Raw genomic sequence first — 25,036 nt, 5'->3', positions numbered from 1 at the left:
CTGCTCCGCGGGTCCTCAGGGCCCGTCCCCCGGGAGCCTCGCACCGCCGCTTCCCCGGGCGCCTTCCCGATCGCGAAGTGCGAGGCGACGGGAACACCAAAGCCATCCCCCCTCACACGGGCGCACCGTAGCCGACAGCGCGACCGGCAGCTCCCCCCGCCGCCCCGAACAGGCATCTTTACAAGCAACTGCTTCCGAACTTCCCCTCCGCCACCGCAGCCCCGGAGCCGCACAGGGAAACCCACACACACCTCCGTCCCTTCGCCGCCTGCCCGCACTCCCGCCCGAGCCCCGCTGCCCCGCGCCGCAACTTTCGGCCGCGCCGCCGCCGCCGACCCGCGGCGGGGCGAGAGGAGCCCCGTGGCTGCGCCGTCACCGTGGGACCCGCCGGCGGCGGCGGCGGCGCTTCCGCACGGGAGCTGTTCGCGGAGCGGAGCACTGACCTTCCTGCCGCGCCGCGGGGCTGCGGCGAGCGCCGTCGGCGCCGCGGGTCCCCGCACCGTCGCCTCGCCCTGCCGCTCTCCCGGGAAGGGCAGCCCCGTCGGGGGTCAGAGGTGGAGAGAGGCGAGAAAAGTTTCCCGATCGCCCTCCCCGTCTCCGTGGGTGCGTGTACCGCGGCGTGCCCCGGCGCGGGCGGGCCGGGGAAGGGGTGCAGGCAGGCACGGAGCTGCGGGGGTCAGGAGCGCGGCCGCCGCCTGCGCCGACGGGGCAGGTGCCCGCGGGAAGGGCTTTGCTTCCCGGCTCAGCTGGGCTCAGCAACGGGAGTGGGAGCGGCAGCCCGCGATGCTCATTCCGGCTGCCGGCTCTGGTTTGGCAGCGCCATGTTGCTGGGTTGCTCCGGGCGAAGTTCCTGCGCTGGCGAGCGCGGCGCTCCCCACATCTCGCCCGCGCCGCCGTCTCCCGTGCCCTGGCCGCCGCGGCTTTGTGTGTGTGTGGCTGGGGATTTAATTCTCCTCCTCCTCTTCTCCTCTCTCTCTCTTTTTCTTCCTCTCTCTCTCTCCCCCCCCCCTCCCCCTTTAGTCCGCCGGGAAAGCCGCTCTTCCTCACCTTGCCGCTGGGAGACCGGGCTCCGTCTGCTGCACGCTGCGCTCCCCTCGCATCCCCCCTCCCTCTCTCCCTCCTCCTCCTCCTCCTCCTCCAGCCGCCGCCTCCCCTCCCTTCCCCTCCCCCCGGGCAGGCGCTGCACCGAGGGAGCCGCCGCCAGCAGCAGCAGCAGCAGCAGCAGCAGCAGCAGCAGCAGCAGCGCCGCCACTGCTTTTTCCCTCTGCAACTTTCCCCCTCCCCTGGCTGCGTTTCCCTACCCAGGCAGGGCTCGCCCGGCCGCTCACCCGCTCCCCCCTCTTGCCCTGACTAATTGATTTGCCCCCCCGTTCCCCGGCCAGCACCCCGCCTCGCCGCGCCCGCTTCTCGCCCCCCCCCTCGGGTTGGCACAGGTCGCTGCCAAGCTGCGGCTCCCCGGGGGGACCCCGCGCTCCCCGGCCGGCAGGGAGAGGAAAGCCACCCCCCCCGCCCCGCAGATACCCCCCTCGCTCGCTACCCAGAAGGCCAGTGGAGAACCGCAATTACCATAAAGCTCCGCTCACTCCGCTCCGCCAAGCTGTCAAAACCCCGGCGGCGGCGGCGCTGCCAGACATCGCTGCGCGGCTCCGCGGCCGGTCGCGCCGCGCTGAAACCCTGTCTTCGCCCCGGTCTCCCCCGGTCCTCCAGCCCGGCGCCCCCGGGACACCCCCGGAGGTGCAGTCCGTGCCCCCCCCTCCAGACCCGCGGGCTCCGGGTTCCCCCTGTCGCGCCAGGGCATCCCTGCCACCCCAGGACCTGCCGAGTGCTTGCAGCCGTCCTACCCTCCCGCAGGGATCACAGCGCGCACCGACCCTTTCGCCCGCAGCCTCCCACCCGCGATTGGGTGTCCCCGGGTGTCCCCCCGGGCCCCGTTTCCCCTCTCCGATCCCATCCGCCGCCCCCAACTTCGCGTGGTCCGCGACTCGACCGCGCTGATTTCCGCGCTTCCCTCCCGGGGCAGCTTCTGCGAGCTCTGAATCGGGATGAGGGGAAAAAAAAAAGCCACTCGTCCATCAGCGGCTGCATTGCGGGGGGAGCTCATTACAGCGCGTTTTTGGCTGATCCGGCTTTGGCAGCCCGTAGCGCGCTTTTGACCGCGTGTGAGCGGTGTGGCCACCCCGGAGGCGGGGGGGGTGAGCGGGGGGGGCGGCTGAAGCACCGTTTCCCTCCGCTGGCATTTCTACGGCTGCTTTAAGATTTCTGCCCGGGTTGTGGAGCCCTTTAATCTCCGGGTTGGTAGTTATCGGCTTCATCTATTTACTTTGGCAAGGCAACTTTTGGCTCTGCGAGCTCCACTTGTAAATTTCTCGTTCATAACGCCCATCCCTGCCGATACTCCCAGGTTTGGTCCCGCCGAGCCCTCCGGGGCGCAGAGGCAACCGGAGGATATGGGGGGGAGAGGCCTCCGGGCCAGGCGTGCCCTGAGCCCCGCAGCTCCCCCGCACCGCCCGGCGCCTGCCCGGGGAAGCGGGAGATTCGCCACCTCAGCGCCGCCGCATCGAGCCCCCCCCCCCCCGCCCGCCGCCGCCGCCGCCGCCGCTCCGTGTGGGAGCGAGCGCCAGCCAAACGCCAAGAGATTAACGCGGACAGTTCGCCCGGGAAGGGGGGGGGGGGGGAGGATTCTTAATCGCCACGTTCAGGACACTGAGCGAAAAGGCTGCGGAGCCGCTGCGAGCTGCAAAAGCTTCGCTCGCCGAGAGAGCACAGGCAGCGATCGGGGCGGTGAGGATTCAGCGCCGGAGCAGGACTGCTGGGACTGCCTGCTGTTGTTGCCGCTTAGCTCTGAAGATGGGAAACCAGGAGTTCCCGAAAGTTGTCCCTACCAAAGCACACACACAAAAAAAAAAAAGGCCAGATTTTTTTTTGCCAGAGCCTAAGGCACGTCTGGAAAAAACGCAGGGGTCGTCAGATGCTTGGGGAGGGGGACACTGTGCACACAGACACGCACACCACCCAGAGGGGTGGCATTTCGTGAAAGTTCCATCACGGGGCTTTGGGTTTTCGCTACGGCTCTCTTAAATGAAAAAACAAAACTAAAACCCTCGGCCATCACAAAGCAGAAGTGAAATCCCCACCGCCTGAAACCCGAAACTCCAGCCGCACCGCTCTGCTTCCTCGCGGGGAGCCCAGGGAGCCGCCGAGCGCGGTGGCTGGGCTGCGGTGCCGCCGTACGGGCCTGCGGGGTGCACAGCCCAGGGCAGCGGCCCGGTTTGATCGCGGCGCGGCGGGCCGCGCATCTGAAAAGGCTTCCACACGTTTTTTTAATCTCCGATAACAAGCAGAAAGACACCTGGCCTATTACGCTGTAAAGCTATTTTTTTATAAAGATGTTTTAGGGCTAGACATTAAAAGTTATTAGACTGAACACACGTGAGTTACAGGCACACAGCTGGAGGAAAGGCCTGTGTTGGGTTGGGTTTTGTTGGGGTTTTGTTTCCCCTTTTCTAGGGAACAACTCATTAAAATTGCTTCTTTCGGTAGGAAAGCAGAACTAGTGCGTCTTCCAGGTTCCCGGACGCATTTGTCTGGGCTTCGTCTCTCGCCGCAGGTCTGGACCCGCGGTGCCACCAGCCGGCACTTGCATCTCAAAAGTCGCCCGCTTCCCTTCCCCCGGGCTCCAAACTCCGGATTACATGCGTGCGCCGACAGCGTGGGGCTGCCTGGTAGGGGATGCTTTTATTTTATCCCCCGTTAACTAATGATTTCAAGTTATCTCGGGGTAAACTCGCCCCACTTTTATTTTTAACCGTAGTTAAACTTTCTTTGTGCACGCAGTTTTCTCCGTGGTGGGGAGGAACAGACCCGCGCTTGTTCGTCTCTATGCCTTTTTTGTTCCCCGGGTCCCCGAGCTTTGCAGCGGGAGGCCGGCGGCTCCCGGCGAAGACATTGGGGCTTCAGTTTGCTCCCCTCGCGGCCTGGCTCGGCCCGGCTCCGCGCTTCCCCCTGCTGCGGGTGCGGCGGGCACCGCCGAGCTAACGCCGGAAAATTCGGAGCATGCGGATTACCGGGCCGCCTCCCCCCGCTCCCCCTGACCCCGGAGGGAGCTGACCCCCGGGTCAGGCCGCTGCACGCTGCTCCCTCCCCGGGAGCGGAGGGGGGGAAGCTCCGCGCACAGATGCTCGGGGCTCCGCGCTGCTGTCGCCGCGGAGCAGGGCGAGGATGCGCTCGCTAAAAAACGGCTGCTTCGATAATGCGAAGTACTTAACCTCCTCGTAAAGACAAATCCACTGTTAATGGCAGAATGGGCTTCTCGCAGGAGGCTTCCAAGTGGGATGGCTTGACGGCGGCTCTCATTTACCTCCAGCGCCGCCTCTAACTGGAAGCCTCCCCCTTTTTCCCGCACACCTCAGAAAGTTGGGGGTCCAACCGTGGGAGCAGAGAGGCCCGGCCCCCTCCGCGCCAACGGCAACCGGACCACACGGGTCTCCCGGGCGCGGGGAAGGAGATTGGAGATGGGCGCTGCGAAGGTAAAATGAATTAATGCGACCGAGGTGCTCAGACAGCCTGCTGATGAGTGCTAAGAAAAGCCTATAAATAACAGATCACTGTCCTAAGCTCTGAATTGCCCTGCTTGAGTGTGTCTTAAATCAGACCTTTATCATTGGTTATTGTAAGGCTGTTTTTAATGGAAGTGTAGAAATCTGAATAACAAAACAAGACAAGCCTCAATTGGCATTATACGGGGTCTGCGGCGCTTCCAGCCCTGACGCGGTGCCAGCACATTGTTACACCGCCGTACAACACACACACACACCACCCTCCCGCAATCAAGGGGGTTTTGCATAGCAGAAGTACTATAATTTTACTTCGTAGTTCAGGGCTACTCAGTTGACAGGAGATCCATTATTTTCTCTCCCTCACCCCAGAAGAGCCCGAGACGCGCTCGGTTCACGGACTAAGCCCCGCTATCTTTCTCACAGAGGAGAATGACAAATTTCTCTGGTTGCGCTTGCTTTGCTCCGCACCCTCTCCCCACACCACGAAAGAGCGGAGATACCCACCGCCCCCCGGGCCCGGTTCGCCGCTCGGAGCGGGCAGCCCGGCAGGGACAGGCAGGCAAACACAGACGCACGTCTCCAGCCAGGGGACAAGCTCGACGCGGGGCCGGCTGTCGCTGCGGCCGGGGGATGCGCTCGCCGGGCCTGGGCTGGGGACAGGGGGACAGCAGTTCCCCGAGGGGAGGGCAGGCTGGCTGCCAGCTGCCCCCTCCACCTCTCCTCTTGCATATCTCGGCCATTTTGTCTGCTTATGGCGCGCCTGTGTCCCGTGTGTGTGCGTGTGTCCCCAGAGTCCCGGCAGTGTCCCCTCGGGCAGGCGGCTGCTGCCCCGGCCGCAGCGGCCGGCGCCTGGCGCTGGTGGGGCGGGCAGGAGAAGGTGAAGGCAGAGCCGCCGGCAGCCGCGGCTCTCTCCTGCCAGCGGGGAGATACAGCCGCCAGGCAAGGCCCTGCAGGGGAGGGGGCGTGCGCCGCACAAGTCTGGAGAGGAGTAAAAATAGCGCCGGCGAGGTTGTCGTTCTCCTCCTCGCCTCCCCCCCAGCCCGGCGGGGGGCAGCGGGCGGAGCGGGGGGGGGGGGGGGGGCGCGGCGGGGAGGGCGCAGGAGCCGAAGCCAAACAAAACCCCGGCCCCGGCCGGAGAGCGATGCGGTGAAAGGTTCAGCCTTCGCCTTTTGAAGGCGATGCGCCGTAGCAGGGGGTCTCCCCCTCCTTTTCCCGCTGAGGTCCCTCAGCCCCGGGGGTCGCGGGCTGCGCCCCGGCACCGTTCCTGGGCGGCCCAGGAGCAGCGGCAGCGAGCGGCGGCTCGGCGGAGGCACCACAGCTTCTACGCTCCCGTATTCTATAATACGGAGGCCGGGGGAAGCGCCATGGTTTGAAGGTGTGTTTGTGCAGACTACAGCTTGTATGTTAATAATTGGATACAGTCGATGAATCACCTCCATCCTCCTTCTGGTTTTGTTTTTGTGTTGTGTTTTGTTTCGGAGGGGGTGGGGAGAGAAAGCGAGGAGACGATGCCGTGGCTCGGCGCTGAATACCAATTCCTCGCTCGGGTTCATAAACACTGGGGTTATTCACTCTGCCCCAGAGGTGACAGCGGAGGCCTCCGCCGCCCTCCGCGCCCCGCGGCGCGGCCCCCGGCCTCGCCGGCGTGCGGAGCGGGATCTGCGCCCCGGCTGGAAGCCCGGTAGCGGCGGGTGGCTCGCCGGGGTGCATCCATACGAAATGAGAGCCTGCAACATCAAAGCGGCAGCGGAGCGGGGGCAGGGAGGGGCTCTCGGTGTGTGCACGTGCGTACTTTTCCAGAGAAAAGCCCTTAATATTTCAAATCGTATCCTCTTTTTTTTTCCCTCCTCCCCCCCCTCGCATGGCAGACACGCGGAGAGATTCTTTAGTCCTGTACTTAACACTTCACAATGTTTTTAGCAATTAAGGCGAGAGGGGGGTGGGTATAAAGATAAGCCACTTTTTCGCCCTGCAAGTGTGAAAGATAGATAACAGTAAGCTGGGGCAAAACGTCTGCTTACAACCTCCCCCCAGCGATTCTGATCGGTCACCTCTTATCGCAGAAAATGTTCATTTCGAAAGCAGCTTCAAACAAACAAGAGAAAATAAAAGTATTTTCCGCTCAGAAATGCCATTTAAAACCCCCTCCACACTTCGTCTCGCTATGCTGTCCCCCCCCCCCGCCGCGGTACCCAAACCCGGGCAGCAGCCGCTTCCTAGCGCGCCTCTCGGAAACCAAATCACGCAGGTAATCAGAGGACCGAAACCTGCCAGGCACCGAGATTAGCAGCGCACCCCGGCGCTCCCCAGCCGTGCCCGCCGCCCCGCCGCAGGCAAGGGACGGGGCCGGCCTTAAAGGCCCCTCGCTGCCGGTATAAAGCGGGCAGGGAGCTGAGCTGGGGAGAACCCCATGCCAGCACCACACGCGGTGGCGGGTGAGAGCGGGTGAGAGCGAGAGCCGGGCTGCCTTTTCCAGGTCGTTTCGCTGCACAGAAACCTGCGCAACCTCGACGGCACAGAGCGATGGTCCCCCAGGCTTGCCCCCAGCCAAGCTGAAGCATACTCCTTCGGCGGCCGCGCTCGGCGTCGAGTCCCTTCTGCTTCCCCCCCCCACCTCCCCGACCTGCCCCCGGCCGCTTCCTACTCTGTGCCCCGCCGCCCGGCAGGCACAGACGGACGCCGCGGTAGGGCACGGCCCCTGGCACACACGCCGGAAGCCCAGCCCTCCGCGGCACCGGGCAGGGACGGCCCCGCTGCTCCTGCCGCGGGCCCCGCGGGCAGGATGCGGGCGCCGCTTCTCCCCGTGCAGCGGGGCTTGGCGCGCCCGCGTCAGCCGCGGCCATGTCCGGGGCTATGCGCTGCTTCCCCGTCCCCCAAAGCCTACCCCCCCAGACTCGCAGTTTCCCCCTCCCGTCCTTGAGCCGTCGCCACCTGCGATAAAGCGAGGTGCCGAGGGGAAAAGGCTGAGACCTCCCCGAGGGCCAGGCGCGGGCATGCCGTGCCCTCACTGCCCTGGGAAACCTCCCCATGGGCCTCCACGCGAGGCATCAGAGTGCGTGTGGTGTGAGTGTACGGGCGTCCCCTCGTCCCCCGGCAAAGCTACATCTAGAGCTCCGCAGGGGAACCTTGACAAGGGGGACCCCGCGCAGCCTCGACGTGCCCCGGGCCGGAGCGGAGCCGGTTGGCTTCGTGGAGAGCCGAGACGGTGGGGGGGTTCCCCCGGCCCGCCGCATTGCCCGTCTCCTCCCGCTGCCCTTCTCAGAAACCTGTCGGTGCCGTGTTCTCGAAGTGAGTGGGTCAGCAGCTGATGACAAGGGGAAAAAAGAAGAAAGCGAGCAAGCGAAAAGAAAAACACCCTCTCAAACCCCAGCCTGGCGCGATTACTCATCCCGAGTTCCCCTAAGTCAGAGTAACTTGGCGAAGTCCCAAGGCCGAGCCGTTAGCACGGTCGGAGGCTCCCTGGGCACCTTCCGCCGCGGGGCCGGGGCCGAAGGCAAGGGGCACAGCGGAGGCGAGAGCTGGGGACCGGGACCAGGGCCGGGGCCGGTGGGCAGTGTGCGTCCCCATCCTCGGCGCTCTTCGCGCTCGAGTTATTGCGGAGCGTTTTATCTTCAACAGTCACATCGGCAGCTAACGAAGCTCGGCGGCTGCAACCCACACGACTTTGGTTCTCTGCATTTATCCTTCAATAAAAGCCGATTCCTTTATTAGAAACAGGAGACGTGTCTCCTACCGCCCCTATCAAATCCCAACTGGCAAGGCGCAGCCGACACCTCCCCCTCAGCCCCCCCCCTGCCCGAGAGGGGCAGGCGGCACCACCCCACGGCCTACGCCCCCCCTTCCCCCAGACCCCCCACTGCGAGCATCACGCTCTCCCCCTCTCCAGCTTCCCAACGAACCGGGGCAGCCCTCGCCCCCTCCCCGAGACCACCCCTCCGGGCTGGAGCAGCCGAGGCCCGCGCCCCCCCGCCCCGAACACCCCACGCCGGCATGGGCAGCCGGCCCCCCTTCGCCAAATCAATCGCCGCCCCCCCCAGGCGCACCCATACGTCTTTCGTTCCCCTGCATTTATCGTTCAATAAAAGTCGTTTCCTTTATTAGAAACAGGAGACGCTTCTCCCACCGCCCTCACCTCATGCTCCCTCCGCGGGCGCAGCCGGCGGCCCCCCTTCCACACCGCTCCCCCGCTCCCCCCACCGCTGCCCCCTAAAAATAACAATAACAGTAATAACAATAATAACAGCCGCCGTCCCCAGCAGTCGCGGCAGCCAGCCCCCCCTCCTCTAAGCCCAGCCACCCCCTCCCCTTCCCTCTCAAATCCCCCATCGCCAGGCGCAGCCAACCCCCCCCCCCCCCCTGCCTTTCCCCAGGCGCAGCCAACGACCCAGCAAATCCCAGCGCCAGGCACGGCTCGGCCTCCGCCCGCCTCACAACTCCCCCTGGGCACCGAGCAGGTCTGCGCGGCGGCGGCTGCTTGTGCGACTCCGATCGGAGCTGCCGCCGCCGCCGCCGCCGCTACCGGGCGGGGAAGGGTTTCTCCGGGCGCCACCGGGAGAGCTGGTGCTCGGAGGATGCCAGCCCGCCTCGCCGTGCTGTGCCGCGCCCCGCCGTGCCCCTCCTCCGCGGCGCGGCTGCGGGGAGAGCACAGCGCCCGGCGGAGATCTCCCCGCCGAGGAGGGGTCGGGATGGAGCGCGCTCTATATCGCATTAAATTAATCGCCCGGCTCCGGAGGAGGCAGGTGATTCTGCCAAACACAATGAGGGGTTTGAACGCTGCGGAATAAAGCGCCCTTCATGGGGCTCTAGGCGGTGGCAGCGCTCAGCTCCGCTGCGGGACCGATGGGTCCCGGGGGGATCCCGGCGCTGATCCCCACCGCTGCCCTTCCCCCCCCCCCCCCAGCGCGGTGGAGCTCCGCCGCGGCGCCCCCCAACCTCGGGATGCAGGGAGGGAGGGAGGGTGAGGGGGGTGGAAGCAGCGAGCAGCAGTCTCCAGGGACAGGAGACCGGAGGGGGGGAAAGCGGCAGCCAGGCCCACCCCACCCTCCAGCCGTGCGGCCCCAGGGGGTGGCCCCTGGGGGTAGGGGGTGAGCATCAGCCTCCCGCGGGGAGGCAGGGGCCGGACGGCGGAAACCGGGCAGCCCTCAGGCGGCGCGGGGCGGGCGGCGCTGCCCCGGTTCAGGCGGTGGCAGGCGTTGTTTTCCTCGGAGAGCGGAGGAGGAGGAGGAAATCTCCGGGTTTTTAATGAGGAGGTGCAGCAGGGCTGAGCGCTGGGATTACACGGCGCGGAGACAGAGCTGCGGGCTGCGTGTGCGCGCAGGGCTGGTCGTCTCCGCCCGTCTGCTGCTAATCGCACGTTTTCCGCTGTTAAAAAGAAACCGAGAGGCTGTGGCAGAGCCCAGCGCTGTCTCTGTGACTGTGACATGAAAAGATGGCGCTCTCTCCCCTCCCCCAGCCTCCCTCTCGGCTTACACTTCCTCCCCAACAGCTTTTGCCTTCCAGTTTTTAAAGCCCTCTTTTCTCCTTTCCTTCCCCCCCTTTTTCCTGGCCGGATACCACCAGCTTCCCAGCCCATCGGTGGGTCCCTCGGTTGCGACGATTTCTTCTTTTCCTTTTTTTTTCTTTACCTCGCTATTTTCGCCTCTCCCTTTTCTCGGAAACCTCGATCTCCCTCTCTTTATGTCTCGCTCTTTTGTGAACTTCGGCGGGTAATGGGAGGCAGTTAACAGGAGGAAGGGGAATATGAGGAAAAGCGGGGAGGGGGCTCCCCCGCCGCTTCCCCCTCCACCCCCCCCCCCTTCCATCCATTTCCTCCCTCTCCCTCGAGGCAGGAAAACGAGCCGGACCACGGTGTGTGCCTATCGTGGGGGCAGGAAGGAGGCTCCGGGAAAGGAGGTTCCGGGAGGTGCCTGCCCGCGCCTCCGACCCGATCATGCCGCGACGGCCCCCGACGGGGGAGGGTTACGGGGGGAGGGTTCGGGGGGAGCCGTAGCAGGAGGGAGCCCCGTCGGGGGAGTTTACTTGTCTAGCAACGTTTTATGGTGCTGTGCGCACTAAGATCGTCTCGGCTCCCGGAGCGGGCCTGCGGGACCGGCCGCAGCCCCTGTGCGAGGCAGGACGGCTCCTTCCACCTCGCTCCCCGCGTTCATCACCAGACCGCTCCAACTGCTGGGTTGGGGGTTTTCCCTTTTCTTTTCTTTTTTTTTTTTTCTTTTTTTTTTTTTTTAAGCCTGCAAATTAAATTCAGCGCCGCTCTCTCCTATTTTAGTGTCTGTTATGTTAATTGCACTTAGCGCTGGGGCGCTGATCGCCAGGGATGCATGAAGGCCTCGGAGCTTAACCGCAGGCTCCTGCTCGGACTTTTGCCAGCTAGCAGCGAGTTTGAGAGGGGCTGCCGGGGCGTTTGCCCGATCCCGTTTGTGCTTTCGGGGTTTGTGGTGCTGCCCCCCGGGGCGGCTGAATCCCGGCCCAACGACTCTTGGCTGGGAGGTCAGGGTGGCCGCAGATCTATTTACATAAGGATTTGCATTGCGGGAGGACAGGTATTTTTCCTCCCCGTGGATGGTAAAAATGCAAAATTAGCGCGACTGTTTCTAGGCAGAGACGCCACGATTACGTGATGTTGCTGAACCTGTCGGTTTTGCTTTCGGGAGCGAGCAGGGAAACCGGACACCTTTATCAATGACTCCCGGGGCCGTTCTCCCAGACACTCGCCGTCCTTATCGCCATCTGACCCCAGGCAGCTTGCGAGTGCCGTGTCGCATCCCCTTGCCCTGCACTGGCCGGGGATGCCCGGCGGTGGATGTAGAATTAGCCGGCCTTGCCACGAAGGAGTGGGCATGTGGGGCCTTCCCGGATGCGTCCCTTCTCCAGCTCTTACTTCATCTATTAGTTATCAGGGGATGGCGTGTGGAGTGACTGAGCCTAATAAGTTGTCCACTTATTCATTTCAGGAGCATTGATTTCTGGTTCCAAGGCACTCTGTTCTAGCACTGGCTACAGCTGCGGGGCATTTCGCAGCTGGGCTTTCGCCTAGACAAATATCAGCGAGAATGTGAGCGTTATTAGCCACATAAATAAATCATTAACGTGCACACAAATGTTATTTTAGCATAACTTCCAAGGAGAAAATACTCCGGCGGGGTAAGATGGAGAAGCGCGTTGCGCTTAGACTGGCCTCTGCGCAGCCTTGGCCGGCACCGGCGGGCGCTGGTCGGCGCCCCCCGGCGCGGAGCCGGGAGGAGAAGCACAGCTCCGCCGGTCCCGGTTGAACATTAACAGGGCACGGCCGCGGGGCCTTGCCTCGCAGACCTTTGTCTGCTCTCCAGAGGCCGGGCGGGGACGACGGCCGCTTTTCTCCCCGAACGCGACGGCACTAATGAGATTACCGGCCGGCTGCCCGCAGCTGATAGTGCGAAGCGCCCGAGCTCGCGGGCAAGCCCAGCCGCTGCGCCTCGTTAACGGTGAGCCCGCGGCAGAAACATCGCTGCCGCGAAGGGCTGCGGGCTCCCCCCCTCTCCGCTGCCGTGCCCGGAGGAGCGGGGACCGGGAGCCGCCGCTCGGGCCGTGCTCGCTCTGCTCCCCGGAATCCCGTAGGTGCCAGTAAAGCCCAGCCCGGGAGCCCTGCCAAGGCGGTCTGGCTTTGATATTCCGCGCCACGGCCGCTCCACCGCTCGCTCCTAATCACGCAAAGGCCAGCTTGCTCCGGCACTTTCCGGGATAAACACGGAGCGCGTTTCGCCGGGCTCCCAAAGTAAATATCGTAGCGGGGAAGCGGGGCTGCGCCGTGAAGCTGAAATCTCCCACTTTCTGCGCTTAGCAACCGAGGGAAGCGTCGTGCACTCCCTCCCCCGAGCCAGGCTCGGGGTGATTTACTTGCTGGTTGCGATGCAGATATTCACTTGTCAGTTCAAGGGCAGGACAGAAACTGTGCAAGCGGAGTCTTGTGAACGGAAATCTCCCATTTACGAGGTTCTGCTCCACCACCAAAACCCACCCTCCAGCACCTTTGTTCTGCATGCAGCTGCTTTTATTCACCACCACCCCCCCTCCGCCGCCCCAGCCACATCTCCATCCCACCCTTCTTCCCACGTCTCCTCAGATGGATTCCCAGCCTTTTCCCGACTGACCCTGGGGGAGGCGGCGGGGGGCAAAGGCGCAGGGAGATCGGGAGAGGTTGATGATGAATGACAAGGCAAATGATAAGAGCCGAAGCGACAGCGAAAGCAAATAGACGCGGTCTCCGCTCTCTCGCAGGGCCCAGCCCCGTCCGCGGGAGTTGTGCGGTGCCGCGGAAGCCCGGCTGGCCTCCGCAGGCTTCTCCGGACAAGATAAACACATTTTGGTCACGTGGCAAGCTTGTACGGTGCCATCCGTGCTCCCGTTCGCCTTCCCCGCTCGCTTTCCACAGTAATACGCCATCCGCCAGCCACCTCCGAGCCCAACCTCACCTCCCTGGCGCCCGGCCAGCCCTCTCGGGGCCTGGCCAGGCGGGAAGAAGCCGCGGCTCCCCCGGGTAGGCTGCACCCCGGCTTGGGGTCAGCTGCATGCCGGTTTGCGGCTTGAGCGAGGACGGGCTGGACCGTGACTCGGGGACGGGTCAGGAGGTGACTGCGCTCCAGCGGGAGCAGGGGTCAGGGCTGGCCGCGTCCCCGGGACAGAGCGCGGTGTCCCGGCCCAGCGGCGGGCCGGGGTTTCGCCTGGGGGCCGCAGGTGCGGGGCGGGTGTGGGCTGTGTCGATTTAGGGGTGGGAGGGAGCTCCGCACCTCCGTGAGCCGCAGAGGGCTCGGAGTGGGTTCCATAGAAGGAGGGGAGGGCTCGGGCACCCGCGGCGAGACGCCAGGTTTACCGCTGTAAAATGGCTGAAAAGGGTGTCCCCGGGCATCCCCTCCCCAGTAGCAGCAGAGGAGAGCCCCGTCGCCCCGAGCATCACAGTCGCCTGCGGCAGCCCCGGCTGGTTACAGGAACAATAAGGCACTGCGGGCGCGCCCGGTGCCTTCCGCTGCCGGGGCTGGCCGGGGGCAGAGCCGCGGGGCTGGCCGAGAGTGCGGGCGCAGGGGGAGGCGACGGTGGGGGGAGCGGGAGGATGGAGCCGGCCAAGTGCTCCCCCTTTCTCCCTTCCCCCTTCCCCGCCGGCGGAGCGAGCGTGCCGGTTAATCCCTTTATCCCCGCTCGCTGGTGGCGGTGCGAGCCGCCGGGCCGGGAGCCACCCGCCAGCCGCCCGAGGAGGCGACGTGCTGGCTCCGCGGCGCAGATGTCGCCGGGTGGGAGCAGGGAGCCGATCCCCACTGGCACCACCTTCGTTCACAACGGCAGCGGCGGGGGACAGCAGGGCGGCCCCTGAGGACCCGGACACCGCTTGGGCGCACCGAGGGGTTCTCGCCCTTCTGAGCTCCCTGCCGTCGGGCACCGGAGCCGTGCCCCAGCACCCCGCCCGGGGCCCCGCGGCCTCCGTATCCCCGCTCCCTGGGCGGGTCTCGCTGTCTCCCCGCGGGGGCACGGTCTGCAGCCTCCTCCCCTCTCCGGGCCTCCCCGGGGCCCCCGGGCGGAGGAGCAGCCCCCGGTGCGGTGCCCAGGTTGGGCAGACGCCGCTCGGCTGCCCGTGCTCCGAAATCCGGCAATTATGCAAATGACTGGGATGCTCTCCCCTTTGATCTGAACTTCCTCGGAATGATCCCTTCTCATTACGGAGCATGAAAATGCCTCTCGGACGTGTAAAGCGAACGATAGAGCTCCTTTCATCCCCTTTTGTTACCCGCACCGAGCTTGTCCCTCCAGCCCCGCATTCCCCAAACGCCGAGAAAGGGGGCGGAAAGAGGCTCCCGGAGGGAGGCGGCGGGACGTGGGAGCCGCCCGGGCCGCCGGTTGTCATGGCGAGGCCAAGCGTCTTCCCAAGTTATGTGCGACTAATGGGTTTGTGCCCCGCTCGGCTCCGGGTTCACCTTCCCCCCCCCCCCCCCCCGCCCGGCTCCCCGCCGGCCCCCCCGCCTGCTCCCCGGGAGGCAGCGGAGCCCCGGAGAGCAGCGCGCCAAGCCCCGGGGCCTCGTCCCTCTGATTCACCCCCTGCCTGCCCGTCACACGCTGCGGGGTTGAGAGATGGAGGCGGGATGGGATGGGGGGAGGACTCCAGCCGACGGGAGCGCAGTCCCCGGGAGACTTTAAACTCCGTCTTTTGCTGCGCTCCTTCCCACCTCTTGTTTCAGTTTTGATGACTGAGACTAACGAGGCACTGAATGTAGCACAGGTTATGTGGATATGATTTTCAAAGCTCCCGAGAGCCATAGCTGGGAATTTTTGTTATCTTTTTTTCCTTCGAAGAGATATTAAGAAAGTTTGTGCTGTCTGGCAAACTACTCCTCCCGTGTAAGAAAAACATCCTGACCATTTGCTGGAGGCCATTTTATGAAACCTCAAGGAGGTTAATAGCTTGCATAATTTCAGGAATACCAGGTGTCTCCTTAATACCTTTTTTGCCTTCCTTGCCATTCATTCGGCCAAGCCAGGAGCTCCATGAGAGACAATGGATTCCGAGGGGCCTGTTTGAGAAAACGGACTTCTTCCCCGCTCTGCTCATGCACAGTGCAGAGAGAAAGCCTGCGACGTATCTGTGAGACGAAGGGATGCGTGTGAAGGAGGGCACTGAGTAAGGGGGCTGCTCTAAGTATGTAGGTTGTTTTTTTTTAATTTGGCTGGAATTCACAATTTTGCCTACAGAAGCACGGGCAGATGCAGCATTAATGAAATTGTGCCGCTGTGAAACCAAAGCTGAGCAAACGAGGGAAAGAGAATTAGCTGAGCCGCTTCTAAAATGTTGTCACGTTTGTTAAGAGCTGCTTAACTCTGGTGCCTTACAAGCACTTGGAAAAGTTGTTTTATTAATGAATAATAAAAAAAAGGCAATCCTCCTGCTTGCTTACAATTAAACAATGACAGCTTGTAATGCATTCCTTCGAGACTTCCGGTAATATTGGGGCTCAGGGGACTTGAAATACCTAATTCACACGGTTTTTTTAAAGCAAGAATGGACCTTTATGATCAGCTGGTCTGACCTGCTACATATCATGGGCCAGTGAGTTTCAGCCAGACGTTCTTGTATCAGACTCATAAATTCTGGCTGAGCTTTTAACCTGGCATCCAATCTTGCTCTGAAGACTTTTAAGTAACAGCAAACCCACCGCTTGCCTCAGTTGTTCCAGTGGTTATGTTCCCTCACTGTTAAAAAAAAAAAAAAGCACCTATTTCTGCTCAGAATTCATAGAGCTTCATTTCCAACATAGGATCTCATTATGCCTTTGTCTGCCACATTAAAGAGATCTCTACTATCAGAAATCTCCCCATAGAGACACTTAGGGCACTTAAAGACTATGATCAAACCAAGTCATAGCCTCCTCTTGGATAAATTAATAGATGGGATTTCTTTAGTCTTTTGCAATAAGATGTGATTCCCAGAGCTTGAATCACTCTTGTAACTCTTTTCTGATCCCATATTAATTCGCCAATGCACTTTTAACATGCAAACACCACAACAGAGCCGGACACAGTATTCTGGCAGTGGTCTCCATTCATGTCAAAAGCATTAATGGCGTCATTAAGTTTACTTGTTTAAAACCCTATGCAGATTACCTTTATAGATAGCCTTAGCAAAACTGACTTTATTAAAACCCCATTTAAAAAGTCAGCTGTCTTCATGCAGACTAGTGTTGTTCATCAAATTCACAGTGCTGAGCATCACTTGACCAAACTGCGAAGCTAGCCTCATTTTTCTAGCTGGGGCTTTTTCAGTGTCCATCAGCCCTAGCCTTCAGTAGGGCTTCATATGTTTTTTCTTTTGTCTGTAAGAAGCAACTGCTGCATATTCTCACAATGGCACTAGCCCTGGCTGTGCACTAACAGAGAAGAGCACTGACAGAGCTCCACTACACCATTCCCTCTCCTCCCTCTTCCTCTCTTGCAACGCCAAAGCCACAGTTAAGTTCAAGCGAGACTCAGGGCAGTTCAGTCCTTTCACTGGCCATGGTGTGGCTCAATTTTGAGATGCTACTTCCAGATACTTCACAGACAGCTTCCACAATGGCTTCTTCAACAGTCATGGCAAACAGTCCCTTTCACACCCGAGCCCATTCCCCATTCACCTTCACATGAATGTCTGCTCCAAAAGACAGACACTAAGCAGGGTAAAGCTGTCCCACTAGATAAGAGATTAAATATGTCCTCTGATAAAGAAATAGAAGCTGCCCTTCCTCTGCCCATGCTGGTGATGCCCATCCATTTTTCAGTGTATCCCAGCTTCTGAGATAGCCTTGCTGTGCAATGACAGTATGGAACAGACATGGAAGGTCCATGTACTGTAGAAGCATTAACTGCACTGCTCCTGTACCTTCCCAATCTCTGATCTACTCAAGCTACATCAGGAAACACCGCATGCACTGACAGCAATCACACTGGGTGCTGCAAGCCTGGACTCTCTTCTGCATGAGAGAGGGCCTGAGTTGTAGCCTAGATGCCCTGGAATATTTGGCTGAGACTGGCTTCTAAAAGCCTCAGCTGTAGCTAGGACTGTGTTGTGCTGGGCCTTGTATAATGAGGGTGAAACAGCCTGTGCCCCAGAGATCTCTTTCCATATTGTTTGTATCCTCAAAAGCAGAAAATCATACAGGACAGATACAGTCTTGGAAGCGGCTGAGCCTCAGCTTCATACACGAACCCTGTGCTTCCTAGAAGGACTCAGACCTGAGCAACACTCCTTCATTTATTTTCCTCTCAAATTATAGGTCATCCTCCGTAGTCTCAGTTGGAGATTCACATCAATCATTATATCACAGTCATGCATGAGACCAAAGGTGCTTTCCCCACGAAAAGCAATCAGACTGGCCTACGGCACCATGTCATTCGCTCAGTTCCCCAGGCTGTTCCCACGGACACCTCTGCCCTAACAGAGGTTGTGGCACATGCTGGAAACCAGGTGAGAGTAGTGGGCCTGCACCGTAGGCACCTTCTAGTTTGAAAGCAGCTACGACCTGCCCAGGAAAGCTGGTTCTCATATAGAAGTGATTCTCCATCTGCACAGAGCTGTTTAAGGAACTCATATACCACTTATTCTGCTACTGCCTCCAGAACATGGCACCAACACAGTGTAAAGCCTGTGCAGCTACGCTTTTTACCCTGGAGTGAACTCTGATGAGGCTCGTGTGATGTTAGAGGACCTTGAAGCTGCTGCTGCAAAATCCAGAGAGGCCCAGCTTGCATAAACCAACACCAAGACAAGGGCAGCACAGGATTAATGGTTAAGTTGCTTTTGTGCATATGCTCCACCTCACATTCTGTGCCATGCAGCTGCACCACAACTGCCCCTTTAAGCTTAAATTATCCACAATAAAATGATCTTTCCCATGACACATGTCACAGCCTTCATGTCCTACTAGTAGCAGCCCTCCCTTCGTTTATACTTTCCACATGTCCTCGTTTTACTATGAGTCAGACACGCTTGCCCTCTCTTCCTATGAGTTACACTTTCCTACCTCAGAGGACATGTATATCAGAAGACACATCTGATGGCCCAGTTTAAAGATACCTTCTTGTACAACTGGCATCTCTCCTTTCCAAAACCATTGTCAGAGAGTCATCCGGCTTAAATCAAATTCTCTGTTAGACTCGACCGTGAAAAAGCTAGCACAGAGAAGTCACCTTTGTTATAACAACACACCCTTCAGTTGCACTTAATTCTAGTAAGCAGCCCATTATCCTCACTCGCTGTACCAAAATGCAATTTATAATTTTAAAAAGCAATAATCATTCAAACTACCAGACCTGCAGCTTTGAGGCACTGTGAGCTGCAGGGTGGGATTGCTTCTCTTCTTTCTAATTTACCTGCAACTGCATATCGCCCAGCCGCTCATGACAACCCGCTCTTCCTTCCTTCCAGGCTGCTGTAACCAACAGTATTTGGGTCTGAGTGACTGTTTTGGGGTCTGCTCTAACCCTCCAAGGGGCTTGTCATTAGTTTTCACGGAGAGCAGAATGAGGCTGTATGTGGAAAACCAATATTGACACTTCCTTGTTTAAATATCATACATCAGAGAGGGGTCACGGGAGCCAAGGCCACCAGAAAGGGTTCCCCCACAAGCTATTATTTCCTTTTAAAAAGCACCAGGGATCCAGCAGCCTCCGCTGGGCCTCACACCCGCATGTCTGCTCTTCACTGCGAGCTGGCTGACTGCTGCCGGTGCCACTTAGCAAATACAGATGTTCAGGTCTTTTTCTTTCACCACGGGTCTCACTCATCCCTGCACAGAGGCCTGGTACTAAATGAATGCCTCGTTTAAGCCCTCTTTTCAAGGCTATGCAAAATACACACCCCATCCACACTCACCTCTGTCTTTGCTTGCAAAAATCTACAATGCTTTCCTATCAAATGCGAAACAAATGGCATTCAAACTTATTTTAAAAATTAATTGAACCAATACATCAACAACTTTCATGTTTTCAGAGCTGCATGGCCCTCGCCTGGGAAATTAGAACTGCGGGAGGGTAATTTTGCATTTAAATCAATGGAAGTCTCTTTCCCTACAAGATTGCCTCCACAGTTTGTAAAGCCAAGCAGTCCTACTGGGCTTCAGAATAAGGGAGCCCATGAGGTGTCCCACATCTATGGCACACCCTATCTCCCTGCTGGGGGGCTGTAGGGGTATGAGCCTCCCATTAGCACCACTCAATGCAATGCTGTTTTGGGGTACTTCTATGCTCCACACCCTGGTTCCCTTCTCCTCCCATTCGTCTGAGCAGTACCTTGGCTGCTCTGCCTTAATCCTTGTGTTTTCTCTGTGTTCCCCACGTGAGAGCGCTTCACTCTGAGAGCAGGCAGGCTCGCAAGGTGAGATCAGATGCTGAGCTAGGAAAAACGGTGTTTGGGGACCGCTCAGAAAAAGGAGCATAGAAAGCAATGGAAGACATGTCTTTTCCCAGGGAGGGAATGGCTGCAGGATTTCTCTTTTTATCTAAAGCCCTGAACGGATTTGCTGCTAAAAGAAAGGTAATCCACATTATGTAGAAAAAAAATTACATTCACATGAACACATGCATACAAACTCACAATGTTCTTTTCTAACTGCAGGACACGGGCTTTGGGAGCTGTGGCCTCGGAGAGCCACCGCAAAGGAGCCTGCAGCTGAAACCAGGAGCTTGGCTGCCTCCCTGTACCACCAGCATCACTCTTCTGGTCAGCTGCTGTTGTAGGTTTTACAGTTTTGCTTCTGTTTTATAGGCAAGCAGGAACAATCTGCCTTCTGCGCCTACAGAGTGCCCAGCATGCTAAAGCTTGTGGACCTGGAAAGGTAAAATACCATTGAAATTTAGCCCCTATTTATCTCTATGCATCCTGAGCCTGACCCGAGTCCAAAACTTCCTGACGCTGTATTGTGTTTAGGTGACAGCCACAATACACTAGATGTGATGTGATAGGACAGTCAAAGCCCAAAAAGCTTATAAATCTAAACAAAACCCCAGAGAGGTGGCATATCTAGAGGTCATAAGAACATGAAGACATCATTTAGGTGGTCATGTAGAGGTCTTTAAGGGGTTTTGGTGACAGGACTTTTTAAAACATTTTTCCCCTGCTCAGGAGCATTCTGGAGGCAGTGAGATGTTAGAAAGTGATGAAAAAGAGAGATGCTGTGACTTGACAGTCTGTCACTGGGCGAACGATGAAGGTGTAAGCCTGGCAGCAAGAAGGGCTGCAGGCTGGTGGGGATGGGGTGCCTGCAGCCTGTGAATGCTGGCAGGAAGGGACTGAGGCCAGGAGAGGAGCCTGGAATGCATCTGTGCTCCAAGATGAAGCAGCGTTCATACCTTTTGGTGTCCCTGCTGACCGCTGCAAGCCATAGGGGTTTGGTCATTCTCCATTATGGATGCCCAGTCCCTGGAAATGTTCAAGGCCAGGTTTGACAGGGCTTTGAGCAGCCTGGTCTAGTGGAAGGTGTCCCTGCCCATGGCAGGGGGGTTGGAACTAGGTAATCTTTAAGATTCCTTCCAAACCAAACCATTCTGTGATTCTTTGATTCTTTAGTAGTGTTCTCTACTGCTTTGTTTCTGAGACTTAGCCATGGCCACATAACAGCACTTCCGAGGAGATTTTAAAATGCCTTTGGGGCAGCGAGGGACAGCAGCACGACAGCTATCTGAACCACTTTGGTCTGAGATATTGGGACTTAGATCCATCCAGGCGTTAATTCAGTGAAAGCCAGACAGGATCAGGCTGAAACTGGCATTATGCGCTGTTGGAAGCAAATCCACATAGTTTTAAGCACACGCAAAACATTTTCTATGGGGACCCGGAGTGCTTTACAAGAGCGCTTGAGGGACCAGGTGACTTTTAGCATGGTGAATTTCAGCAGCGTAACCAAGGCTTAAGGTTGTGGCCATGGCCCTGCCTGAGGTAGGGATGACTGCAAAGGCCAAGTCAACAAATTGGAAAGGTTTTTTTTAACTTTTCCACTGCCACACTCTTTTTTTTTTTCTGGCTTCTTCTTATGTATACTGCTTGAAGAAAAAAGCGCCGTATTTTACCATCATGACACAAGCCTGTGTTTTTCTCTTCTTGCTAAAATGTTGGAGATACCTAGCGAGAGAGCAGCTCTGTGCAGAACCCACAGGGAGGCATGGAGACCCTGGGGCCATTTTTGCCTACTGCTCTTCAGGTTGCTCAAAAGTTTTAGTCCTACCTTCACTCAGTGAAGAACAAGGCCTGGGGCTAGAAACATCTGTGGTGTGCAATACCTATGCAATAGCTCTGCTATCACATCACAGGGCAGGGACCCGTCAGCTACACCCAAACCCCGTCAGGCCCCTGGGAAATGGGGTTCAGCATTGGTTTGCCACAAACCTTGCCCCAACTACGGAAGAAGGACCTTGTCTCAAGCCAACCTGAAACAGCTGCATAGATAGACACACATCCGCTGTTGTCTCGTTCTTGCACTCTTCATTCAGGTCTTCCCTTGCCATGGGACAGGGTGTCCCCAAGCCACCACTCACATTCACCTACAGCACTACTTCCCAACCGCAGCTTATATTCAGCTTTCCCCAGACAAGAGTTACTCTGACATCTCCAAACACACACAGGCACACACAGAGGAATCTTTCTGAAGGCTGTGTGCATGGTTTTTTGCTCTCCTGCTCCCCAGCAGACCAGGGCCCAGCCTGTCCAGACACGTGCCACCTCACACCTTGTCCCAATGCTCTGCCCAGAGCCTGTCCCCATCTTCTGCTCCTTCCACAGCTCCGACACCAGCCACATCTGCAGCACCAGAGCAACCACATGAGGTGCACCTAGGGCGCATGAGTCATTTACCTCCTACCCAGCTCTGTCTGCTGTGCTCCAGCACCAGCCACACAGTGCTCTTGCTCCCAGTTCTTACGCGGTACTCAGAGGTATAGGGCAGGTTATAGATTTTTGCCTCTCTCTGGCAGTGCTTTGTACTCAGCAGGCCTCACGGTCTGCTCGACTGCACAGGCTGCTGGCTTGATGGTTTCTCCCTTTGCTTCCTCCGCCGTCCCCAATGCATTAAAGCCTCCTCCAAGGCCAAGGAGAGAGGCGGGGGAAGGGGGTGCAGAGGGAGGAGGCAGGCTCTGTGGGGCATTGGGGCTGGGAATTGCTCCAGGGTGCTGTTGACAGGCATGAAAGTGCCTGGCCTGCTCTGCAAACGCAGGGCAGGTGGGAGCAGGGCTCATGGGCAGGGAGGTGTCTCTTGCATGAGCCGGGGTCGGGGGGCAAATCACCCCGAGGCCGGCTCCTGTCGGGCTCCCCGCGGAGCCGGGCATCACGTCCTACCCCACGACCTGCTGGGGACCCGGGCACGTCTCACCGGGATGTCTCTCGGCCACGCAGTCCACCCTCCCGGCGAACTGGCCCCGCGGGACACCCGGGACAGCCCTGCCCTGCTGCTGCTGCTCCCGACCCCGGCCCCGACGGCGCGGCCCGGCCTGCCTCCCCCGGTGCTGCGAGGTGGTGCTGGCCGCGGGCAGCGGGTGCTCCCCGGGCTTTGGGCGGGCCCTAAATCGGCCCGAGGCACAGCCCCGGAGGAGCACGTCAACCCTGTGGTGGGGGCAGCCCGCGATGTCCCGCCTGGCTGAGGTTGGGGGGGCTCCAGAAAATACTAAGTGCGTGCTTGGACTGCATCAAAGGTATTTATTTTGATTTTCCCTTGGCTCTAACTTCCACCGTTCCCCTTTGTTTTATAGCTGCTCAAGTTTACTTGCAGAATTAAGACAGATTTTGGGGGGAGGGGGAGGAAAGGGGGAGGAAGCCTTTGTTCTCTGGAGTGTGCTTGTCTTACTTTTTGCATCATGTGGCCTGAGGGGCACCCCCCCTCCGCCCCGACCGTATTTACTCTATCTCGAGTGAGTCCTTTGAAGGAGAGGGCAGAGTCGTCGTTAACCCTCTGCGTGCCTGCTGGGCCCGACGCCGGCAGAGCCGACCCAGCGGGTCCTGGATCCCAGTGTCACGGGTGTCGCTTCGACGGGCGGCGTCGGTGTCGTGTTGCCCCCCGCCCCAAAACCCACCCCAAAGGGCCCGTCCCGCGGCCGGTCTCCGCGCCAGCTGTGCGCCCGGGGAGCCAGCAGCGGTGGGCCTCTCGGAGAGAGCCAGGGATACCCCCTTGATCACTAGCAGTCTAGCCCGCTTAACACGAGGTTGGAGATGCCTACAAACTGGAAACAGCTGCCGGGCTTCGCTCTGGCCTGCCTGCTAAAATACGCCGATCTCCTTTTAATCTGTTTCATATTCACAAATTAAGCACTTAGCCTAGGTAATAAATCATGAGGCAGTTTACGAGGCTAGCAGGAGACAAACAAGTGGAAAGGGAAAACAATCGCCTAAAAGTGCATTCAATGGAAGTGGAAAGACGCGCTCGGAAAGCCCAGCCCGCGCTCCCCGGGGCGGCGGCAGCAGCCCGCGGCCCCGGCCGAGCCCCGCCGCTGGCGGGGGGAGGCCGAACCAAGCCAGGCGGGGCCAGCACCGCCCGCACTTGTCTGCACCGCGGGTCTCCGGGCGCAGCCCGGGCTCCCGCCTTTGTCTCCCCGGGTCCCGGCCGCCCGTACCGGCTCCACCTGGGAGAGACTCCCGCGGCAGCCGGCCTGGAAATGATGACTCGGGCTGCCGATAACCCTGTCTCGCACACACACACATACCGACTCGGCCTCAGCTGGGGCGGGGGGTGAGGAATGGGGTACTGGAAGAAATGAAATGCGGGCTTGCTTCACGCCTAGCCGCTCGCAAGCGCCCGCGGGGGACGTGGCGTTCCCCGGTGCCCCGGGGGAAGGCAGCCCGGAGAGGTGCCAAGGGGTCCGGAGCGCACATGCCCGGCCGCTTCGCCCCGGGGCTGCCGGGCGCGTGGGAGGGGCGGGAGGGGGCAGCTGGAAAGTAGTGCTTTGGCTACCGGAGTTGCCCCCCCGACCCCCTCTCCGGGATGTCCGGTGGAGGGGAGCAGCACGGCCGGCGAGGGACTCCCCTGGCCCCCCTCGGGCCACTGTCACGCTCACCACGCGAAGGGGCGGCGCGGGTAGGATGGGGCTCCGGCGGGCAGGGCTCAACCCCTCAGCTTCTGCGGCGGGAGAGGGGAACCGGGAGGCGGGCGAGCCTGCAGAAGTGCGGCCGGGTGCTGCTGGAGAGGGGGGCCGGGACGCCCCGACGCTTTCCCCGGAGGCTATTCCCGGGAGAGCCGCCAGCCGCCCCGAGGGACGCAGACGAAGGCCCCAAGACAAAAGACCCAGCGCTAAGACCCCTCCTGGCAAAGGCGAAGCCTGCCGAAAGTATTTCAGCAGAGACTTTTCTCGCCCCCTACTCCCCCGGCGGGGCTCCGCGCCGGGCCGGTGGCTCCACGTCGTGCCGAGCCGTAGCAGCGGGAGCGAGCAGGGGGGGGCGTGCGGGGTCGGGAGAGGAGTGGGGGAAGGTCGGCAGCATGCCCCGGGAGATGTTGGGGGGGGGAGCGGTGATTTAAAGGGACTCTCGCGAAAGGAAACGACACAGACCTGCGGCCGTTCGCCGAGTCCGATCTGCCGAGCTGTGGGTGCGAAGAGGCGCTGTCAGGGGCTATTTATCTCTCGCCGGAGCGGAGGCTCCGGTCCCCGCATCGCCCGCCGGTAACAATGGCAGCGACCGGCGGCTTTCCACGCGCCTGGGCGGCGGAACGGATGGCGGAAGATGCCGCCGCGCTCCGCTCAGGCGGGCTCGCTCATGCATCCCTCTTGGCCGGAGCCTCTCGCTACTGCCTCTCCGCCGAGAGCTCCAGCCCGCTCCCCCCCGCCCCCCCTCTCCACCCCACACCGCCCGCCCTTCCCCGATTTTCCATTTTCGGGACTTTGGCGCGGAGCCACAAATGTCAGGAGGGGATGAAACTTGACACAGAGATCTCAACCCAGAGCGATTTCCTCCCCCCACCCCCCCCACCCTCCCCCGCCTCCGTCCCCAGCCCCTAAGTTAACTTGAAGATAGT

The 25,036-nt window shown here is 59.9% G+C and overlaps 1 protein-coding gene across 10 annotated transcripts in view; it reads right to left on the bottom strand.

Annotated features, from left to right (window-relative positions):
* BCOR (BCL6 corepressor) overlaps window positions 1-24,835 on the bottom strand; it is an 82,543-nt gene extending 57,708 nt beyond the window's left edge. For 7 of the 10 annotated variants that reach the window (XM_030475155.1, XM_030475130.1, XM_030475178.1 and 4 more), the window contains exon 1: window positions 1,048-1,103. The gene's annotated coding sequence lies outside the window, so the exon portion shown is untranslated. Of the gene's footprint in view, window positions 1-443; window positions 1,000-1,047; window positions 1,104-24,572 lie in introns of those variants that run through there. The other 3 variants (XM_030475147.1, XM_030475139.1, XM_030475164.1) reach the window with 3 other exon arrangements.
* Window positions 24,836-25,036: the final 201 nt, after the last annotated feature.

This window comes from Strigops habroptila, chromosome 2 (assembly GCF_004027225.2).
Source record: "Strigops habroptila isolate Jane chromosome 2, bStrHab1.2.pri, whole genome shotgun sequence".
Classification (NCBI taxonomy): domain Eukaryota; kingdom Metazoa; phylum Chordata; class Aves; order Psittaciformes; family Psittacidae; genus Strigops; species Strigops habroptila.
The sequence above is the reverse complement of the archived record's forward strand: the minus strand, read 5'-3'. Positions and strand labels throughout refer to the sequence as shown.